The sequence below is a fragment of the Myotis brandtii genome, unplaced genomic scaffold (assembly GCF_000412655.1).
Source record: "Myotis brandtii unplaced genomic scaffold, ASM41265v1 scaffold449, whole genome shotgun sequence".
Classification (NCBI taxonomy): domain Eukaryota; kingdom Metazoa; phylum Chordata; class Mammalia; order Chiroptera; family Vespertilionidae; genus Myotis; species Myotis brandtii.
The window spans coordinates 871,192-880,063 of record NW_005367171.1 but is presented as its reverse complement, the minus strand read 5'-3'; positions in this window follow the sequence as shown (position 1 = coordinate 880,063).

The window sequence follows — 8,872 nt, the reverse complement described above, 5'->3', positions numbered from 1 at the left end:
ATATATATATAAAACTATTTGATTTTTAAAAACTTTTTAAGGTAAGTGACATTTAGATAGATTTTCCTCAGGTACCATTTAATGATGTTATATTTATACTCTTAACACTAATGACACCCTTGATGTTACACTTGTTTTCAAATTTCAAGGTGAAGGATGTGCATTAATTAGAGACAGCTGGAGGCATTTAAAAATCAGCCTCACATATCTGGGTCATGGTTACGTCATGATATCCAGCATGCTTTCTAATTGAAATAACCATGCTCATTAAACAAGTAAGCAAGATTTATGACAAATTTAGCTATCAAGTACATTTTTTATTTTTCCAAATTTCTATTTTGAATTTCAATCTGGTTTGGAGGAATTAATGAGTGTTTGTCTTTATTTTGTTTTTTATAGAAGAGAAATGTCTTTCTTTTCTTTTTTTAAAAATATATTTTATTGATTTTTTACAGATAGGAAGGGAGAGGTATAGAGAGTTAGAAACATCGATGAGAGAGAAACATCGATTCAGCTGCCTCCTGCACACTCCCTACTGGGTATGTGCCCGCAACCAAGGTACATGCCCTTCACCGGAATCAAACCTGGGACCCTTGAGTCCGCAGGCCGATGCTCTATCCACTGAGCCAAACCGGTTAGGGCAGAAATGTCTTTCTTAAGAAATGAATGTCTATTTTTGCAAGCATATTTAATTGAGCTCTGCTTAATGCCCAGGCTCCAAAATTCACTTATACTGAGTAAATTTCATATGAAATATAAAATAAATATTTTTACATTAAAATATTTAGTATTGCTGATAGTCACAAAACATGATTTTTTAATGCTCATATCACTTCTGTTAATACTTCAGCTCTATTTAAGTCATAGATTTTTGTTTGTTTTTCTTTTTTTCCTCTCTGCAGAATCTCTTTCTGATTCAATGTGTGGCAAAAAATAAAAATAAATAAATAAATAAATAAATAAATAAATAAAAGTAACAGCAAAAAAGAGTAAAGGAGGTAATGTTTCTATACCATTGAAATGTCATTTTTAATTCATCACCCATGCTCTGGAATTAATGTGTTAGGGGGTCACATATTTTATATTAATCTCACTGTTAATCTCTCTCTCTCTCTCTCTCTCTCGCTCTCTCTCTCACACACACACACACACACATACACACGCATGCATTTGTACATACACACAAAATATAAATATCAGCTTTTTAAAAAGTCAGTGTAATATGTTCTTCACCTTTAGATGGCACAGGAGAAAGAACCTCAGTAAAATAAGCATGCACTGTTGTCTTTGCAGGGCAGAAGTCTTCATATAAGCAAGACCCCCCCCCCAACCCCCGTCTCTCCCCCAGTACAGAAGGTTGTATTGCTTAAACAGCACAGATTTCTTTGGTGCAAGGACAACTGAAAATCATGACTTTGGTGCCCATAAAATGTGAAACATTTTTTACCTTCCTTCTTTAATGGTGCATGCAAATGCTAAACTTTTTGTGTAATGATGAGTAGTAAGCATGAAAATGGTTATGTGCACTGCTATCAAAGGTGAAATTAAGCAAGTTATTACAAAGTTTTCCCCATGAATATTCCAAATGCAATTAAATGAAATTGTTTATTTTAAGTAAATGGATGTTGTCTTAAGTGTGCCAAAGACATCATGGAAGAAAGGGGTAACTAGTGAATATATTGTTGGTGAGGTAAAGAAATAATTGCACACATACATTATTCTTTTTGTACATGAATGTTCATAATAGCCTTGTTTTTAAATTGATTTTATTGTTGAAAGTACCATATATGTCTCCCTTTTTCCTCATTGATTCCCTGCAACCTGCTCCCACTACCCCGCTCCCTCCCAGGCCTTTACCACACTATTGTCTGTGTCCATGGGTTATGCATATAAATTATTTGGTTAATCTTTGCTCACCACACCCCCACTTTTCCTCTGAGATTCTACAATCCTTTTCTTAGAAAACTAAAGGACATTGGAGAAAGAGATAGAGAAAGATATAAATAAGTAGAAGAATATACCGTGTTCATTGATTGATAGAATTAACATCATTAAAATGTCCATACTACCCAAAGTAATATATGGATTCAATGCAATCCCTATTAAAATACCAACAATATATTTTACAGATCTAGAACAAATACTCCAAAAATTTATTTGGAACAAAAAAAGGCCCTGAATAGCCACAACAATGTTGAGAAAGAACAAAGTTGGAGGGATCACAGTACCAGATATCAAGTTATACTACAAAGCCACTGTAATCAAAACAAGCTGATACTGGCACAGGAACAGGAATGTGGATCAATGGAACAGGACAGAGAATGCATAAATTGACCCAAGACATTACAATCAATATTTGACAAAGGAGGCAATAGCATACAATGGAGTAAAGACAGTCTCTTCAATAAATGTTGCTGGAAAAATTGGACAGGTACATAAAAAAAGTGAAATAGACCACCAACTTACACCATACATAAGAATAAACTGAAAATGGATAAAATAGTTAAATGTAAGTCATGAAACTAGAAACATCCCCAAAGAAACCATAGGCAGCAACTTTCAGGTATCTCTTGTAGCAATATGTTTGCTGATACATCTCCTAGGGCAAAGGAAACTAAGGATAAAATAAAATATGGGACTACATCGAAATAAAAATCTTCTGCAAACAAAAGAAACCAAAAAAAATGAAAAGGCCCACTGTACGGGAGAAGAAATTTTCCAATGATACATCTGATAAGGGGTTAATTTCCAAAATATGTAAAGAACTCATACATCTTAACAAAAGGAAGACAAACAATCCAACTTAAAAATAGGAAAAGGATATATATAGATACTTCTCCAAAGAGGACATACAGATGGCCAAGAGACATATGAAAAAAATGCTCCAGATCACTAATCATCATAGAGATGCAAATTAAAACAAAGACAATGAGGTATCACCTCACACCTGTTAGAGTGGCTACCATCAACAAAACAACAAAGGACAAAGTGCTGGTGAGGATGTGGAGAAAAGGGAACTGTAGTACAGTACACTGTTGTTGGGAATACAGACTGGTACATAGCCACTGGAAAACAGTATGAAGTTTCCTCAAAAAAAATTAAATATGGAATTGCTAGTGAGCCCACTACTAGGAATATATCTTTAAAATTCGGAAACACACATTACTTTTTTAAAATCTGAAAATAGAGAATTCACAAATACCAGCATCCTTTGCATGTACTAATGCATGGCATGGTGTAGTCTTTGTTTTGCCTTGCTGCTCTATACTATTACCCAAACACACACACATACAGCTACACACATATACAGAACAACATCTTCATCCATAAAATCTTTTATTGTTGTAGTTCTCAGATATTTTGACTCATACAATTGTAATATGAATCTTACTTAACATACAAATAGATGGTTTCAATCTTTCCTGAAGCTTTGCCAGAGACTTCTCTTTAGAAACTTGAGAGAGAAGGTTTTCAGGTGTTTCACTGGTACACTCAACAAAGGTTTATTGTTCTGAAATTTGTATCTCCTAAATAAATGCATTTTCCTCCAGATGGTTTTAAAGCAGAAACTAAAAGACCTTTTTTTTCCTTCTTTATTTGACAAATTTTATTCTACAATGTTTAGCTTCCATATTTTAGTCCCAATTATAGGTTTAAATTAAGAATAAATTTAGACCCCATAGTATAGTTACATTTTATTGAGCAGAAGTAGTTGTTAAATGTTTTCATCTTAAGGGAAGAATTGAAAGAAGACAGACATTAGGTAGTAAAGACCAGTGCACTATTTGAATATGTTTTTTAAAATTTAGGTTGATTTTGTTTTTATTACTCTTGCTGAAAGTTTGTTGATATTATTTTTTTAGCAAGCCAACTTTTGGCTTTGTTAAAACCCTCTATTGTACTTCTGCTTTCTATTTCATTGAGTTATATTCAAAATTTTATTATGTTATTTCTCTTACTTTATGTTTATAGTGATTTTTTCTCATTTCTTAAGACAAATTCTTACTTTATTAATTTTATGTTATCTCATTCCCTCCTTTTGCCACTTTTCAAAAATTAAAATGAGAAAATATTAGCAAAATAGAAGCAAATGCAGTAGTTAAAATAAACTTGTTATACGAGTTTTGGAAGGAGAGAAGAGAATGATAAACAAACACAAGTAACTGAAAACAGACAAAAACATTTCAATGATTAGACATAGACTCATACAAATGTAGATGAATTTCTACAAATATCCAATTAGAAAAAGACACTTTCAAACAAAACCAAATTTAACAGAACCTTGGATATTATTCCATAGTAATAAATACCAAAAGACAGCATGTAAAACATCTTTTGGCATTTGGGAATCTCTTTGTCCATTTTATAATGTATTAGAATGCAATGCAAGAGAGAATGATAACAATGACCAGAATATATAGTGTAGAGAAATAGCAAAGGTATGGTCATACAAAATAAACTGTTTTACTAATTTAGGATGGAGAGAATTACACCTAAATTATGTAAGTAGTAGATATGGAAAGGAAAAAACAAGTTTGGGAGTCACTGTATATTATGAAGCAGTTTCATATGGCATAATAGAGTTAGCATAAATCTTAAATTATAAATTACTTAACTTAGCCTCAATATACCTATCTGTCGACTGGGACAATTACATCAAGCTCACAGGATTATGAGGAGTTAAAATTGATATTTATGCATATCCATCTCCTCACTATTTAATGAAAAAAATATGTGGGAAGAAGTGTTATAAACTTCCAAGTTATATTTTAATATCAGGAATTAGTTATTATTACTTTTATTGCTGAAGCTAAATACAGAGGATTTGCCCACTTTTATCTGAAAGTGAAAAAAAAGAAACATATTATTTCACAATTCCATCTCTGGATGACTGAAACAGAGATAATGTGTCAAAGAAAGACAGGACTTATCATCTATTTGCCAAATAGGCTTTGCTTACTTTTGCATTCAAGTCTAAGTTCAAGGTAATACTAATAAATATGTAGATATACATAGATAGGTTATATTAGATGAGACAGACCATTCATTAAAATCTTGATGTTTAAAATTAAGAACACTTTGTGCTTAGAAAATCCAGCAGAAATAGAAATGTTTAAATCAAGCAAGAAACTATAAATTGAAATGCAAGACTTCAAAGATAAGTTGGATTTTCTATTTCACTGCCATAAAAATTGTAAAGTCCTGGATTATATAAAGGTTGAATCTACCTCCCCACTTTGCAGGTACAAGGTTTAGGTAAAACAGTAGACTTAGAGGTAAATAAAACATGTTTTCCAGATGAACAAAACAAGATAGTTCCTCAATAATTTAACTCAGTAGTTGAAGTTCAATGTTTTTATTATTATTATTATTATAATCATCATCATCATTATTGTGTGTTTTGTTTTAGGAAGACAGTGCAAAGTGAGAACGGAAAATCAAGACCTAATATTAGGCAAACTTAGTTGGATGAGTCAGTAAAGTAATATCAAGGAAAATAAAATGAAGCATTTGTAGAGGCTGTATTATAGCCAATACATTTTAGTAGACAAGATGAGGCAACAGAGTTGCAAGTGGATGTTGAACAGAGCCAAAATAGGAGAAAAGTCAAGAAGAAAGAGAATATTAATTTTAAAAAAAACTATTTAAATTTGGAACAAGGAAACTATTGGCAACCTTTGAGAAAAGAGTTTTAGTGGAGCCATAATGATGGAAGCCAGCTGGCAGAGGTTAAGGCAATAGGGGAGTGGAGAGAAAACAAAGGCATGAATCCTTGGAGAAATGTGAATAATTTTTCAAGTTTGGGTTCTCAAGGTCTATCATAGTCCCTGCCATTTAGTGGGAATACCAAAAGCATCTGTTGAAATAAATTGAATTTGACTATGAGAGTTCAAGATCAAGAAGTTGGTTAAAATTTAGGAATTCAGCAAAACATTAGGTAACACAGTGGGTAAGGGCCATGGTCAGAGTCATTGTTGACACAGATTTGGTATCTTGAGCCAAGTGCTGATAGATCAGAGTGTTGCTACAAGAAGTTTCAGAGATTGAGGGTAAAGATAATGTAAGATAAAGTTTCCAGCAAGAATCTGGTCAACAGGTAGGGGGTCCTCAAAATGTGTATTATGCTACCCTTCTTCATTTAGTAAATTACATATATGTTTTTCTTGTACTGGTGCAAATTCCTACACAGGAATAGACAAGACTTAGATATTTAAAAATAAGAACAGAAGGTGAAATACTTCTTGGGAAATTGGATTCAAAGAGAAAACAAAACAAACAAAATTTGGACTTAGTTGGGAAAAAATGTGCTGGGAAGAGGATTTAGAAATGGTACTCAGACCCACAAAAAAATGAGGAAGAAGTGAAATACAAATATAAAGTGAAGCACTCAAGCTAGACAGAACTTTTTTCTTCCTAGAGCTAATGAGGAAAGTGCAGGGATTGGTACAGAGAAAAAAACAGTAAAATTGACAATGTGGAAAAATGCTGAATTTGTGTCAGAGTGCTTAAATCTGGAAGTAACATCTTTTGTCATCTAATGAAAGATAGGTCAAAGGAGAATGAAAAAATTGAAGATGACAGAGAAAAGTTGTTCTTGTGGGAGATTCATAAAATAAACTTCAAAAGAACAATTAAAAGTTTTCCCTCCATTAAATTGATGAGATAGAAGTTATTTCATATCATGTATATGTAGGGGACTAGAGCTGCAGGGTTTTGCATCTTTCTAGTTTAAAACAATGCAAGCATTTAAAATGAACCCAACTTGGGGATTGTTTTGAAAGACACCTTGTTATTATAAAATTATATGTGGATATTATAACATTGTATATAGTCATAAATATAACGATTGTAAAGTATAGTTTTAGTTACTGTGGTCATTTCCAACACACTTTGTCTTTGTCTTTATAAGATTATCATTTAGAGTATTGATCTTTTTAAGCTCTTTAGAACAGTGGACACTATTTCACAAAGGTGCTATTGTACAAAGTAAGACTAAATAAGAAAGCAGCATACTTGCTTATTGTAAAATCAAATAAAGTTATTAAACTAATTGGTCATATTGTTACCAACTTCTTTTCCTAAATCATAAAAAAACATTTTTTTTGTCGAGATACATTTCAAAATTATATTTTCTCTACTTATTTTATTTAAAAGGAAATTGCTTATTTTTCCTATGCTTTTCTATTTAAAAAATGCTTTCTACTTACCATTATTTTAATGGCTCACTTTTAAAGCTGACTCACCTCATTTCTCCCAATGTAATTTCAGTAATTTACTAAATTTCAATGGGACTATAGGTGGGCTATACGCTCTAGGTCCTAAGAACATATACCATTAATGCCAAAATATGCCTACACTTTAGGCTCTTAAAATATTTGAGCTCAAGGCACTTTAAAAGCACCAAATAGCCTAATACATTAGCTATAAGCCAAAACATGGAGTAACTTGAAGCCACATACTTTGCTAATAGGAACATATAATGGTATAACCATTTTTGAAATAATATTTTTTATATTTTCTTATAAAATTAAGTATATAACCACACTTCTGTCCAGAAATCTCACTGAAAAATATTTATTCTGGCGAAATGAAAACACCAACATACACATTGACTTGAATATTAGTGTTCATAGCACCTGTATTCATAACAGCCAGAATCTGTAAGCCAAAATATCTGTTGAGAGAAGAATAAAGAGAAATGAAGTAATTATTTTTCAACAATACAAAGTAATGAACTACTGAAATATGCAGCAACACGAATGAATCTTTTTTGCAAAGTTGAGAAAAAGAAGCCAAATGCAAAATAATATATACTATACATTTTATTTATATAAAGGGGTTGACACTGAGGAGTCGAGTATTGACTGGAAAGGGCTCAGGAAAAGTTGCTTGTGTATTAAAATTCTATATCTTTTTTTTTTTTAATCCTTACCCGAGGATATATTTTCCATTGATTTTTTAGAGAGATTGGAAGGGAAGGAGAGTTGGGAAGGATAGAGAGAGAAAGACACATTGACCTGAGAGAGATACATCGATTGGTTGTTGCCTGCCACTGGTGCCCTGACTGGGGCCAGGGATCAAACCTGCAACCTAGGTACATGCCATTGACTTGGAATTGAACATTCAACCCTTCTATCCATGGGCCAATGCTCTAACCACCAAGCAAACCTGCCAGGGTGAAAATGTTCTCAATCTGAATTGGGGGTGTTGACTAAATATGTTGCATTTATTGAATTTTACACTTAAAATCTGTGCATTTTATTTTATGCAAATATCTCACACATAGAAATAATTAACATCCAATATAACAAGGAGGTAATATGCAAATTAACCCTCACACCCTCACAAGATGGCTGCCTACAACCAGGCTGGCAGGGGGGTTAGTGAGGGATGACCAAACAACTGAACAAGCAGGCTGCATGGGGCGATCAGGATGGCAGGGGATTAATGAGGGACAACCAAACGATTGAACAGCAGGCTACGTGGGGCGACCAGGCCAGTGGGGGCGCTGTGAGGGGCTACCAGGCTGGCAGGGAGGCAGTTGGGGGTGACCAGGCTGGTAAGGGGGGTAGTAAGAGGTGACCAGGCTGGCAGGGAGGGTGCAGTTGGGGACAATTAGGCTGGCAAGGGGGGCAGTGAGGGGCAACTAGTCCAGCAGGGGGAGCAGTTGGGAGCAACCAGGCTGGCAGGGGGGGCAGTAAGGGGTGATCAGGCTGGCAGGGGGACAGTTAGGAGCGACCAGGCTGGCAGGGAGGGAGCAGTTGGGGGCAACCTGACTGGCAGCAGGAGGCAGTTAGGGCAACACGCCGGCAAGGGGGGAAGTTAGGGGCGGTTAGGCCAGCACACAGAGGCAGTGAGGGGCGATCAGGCT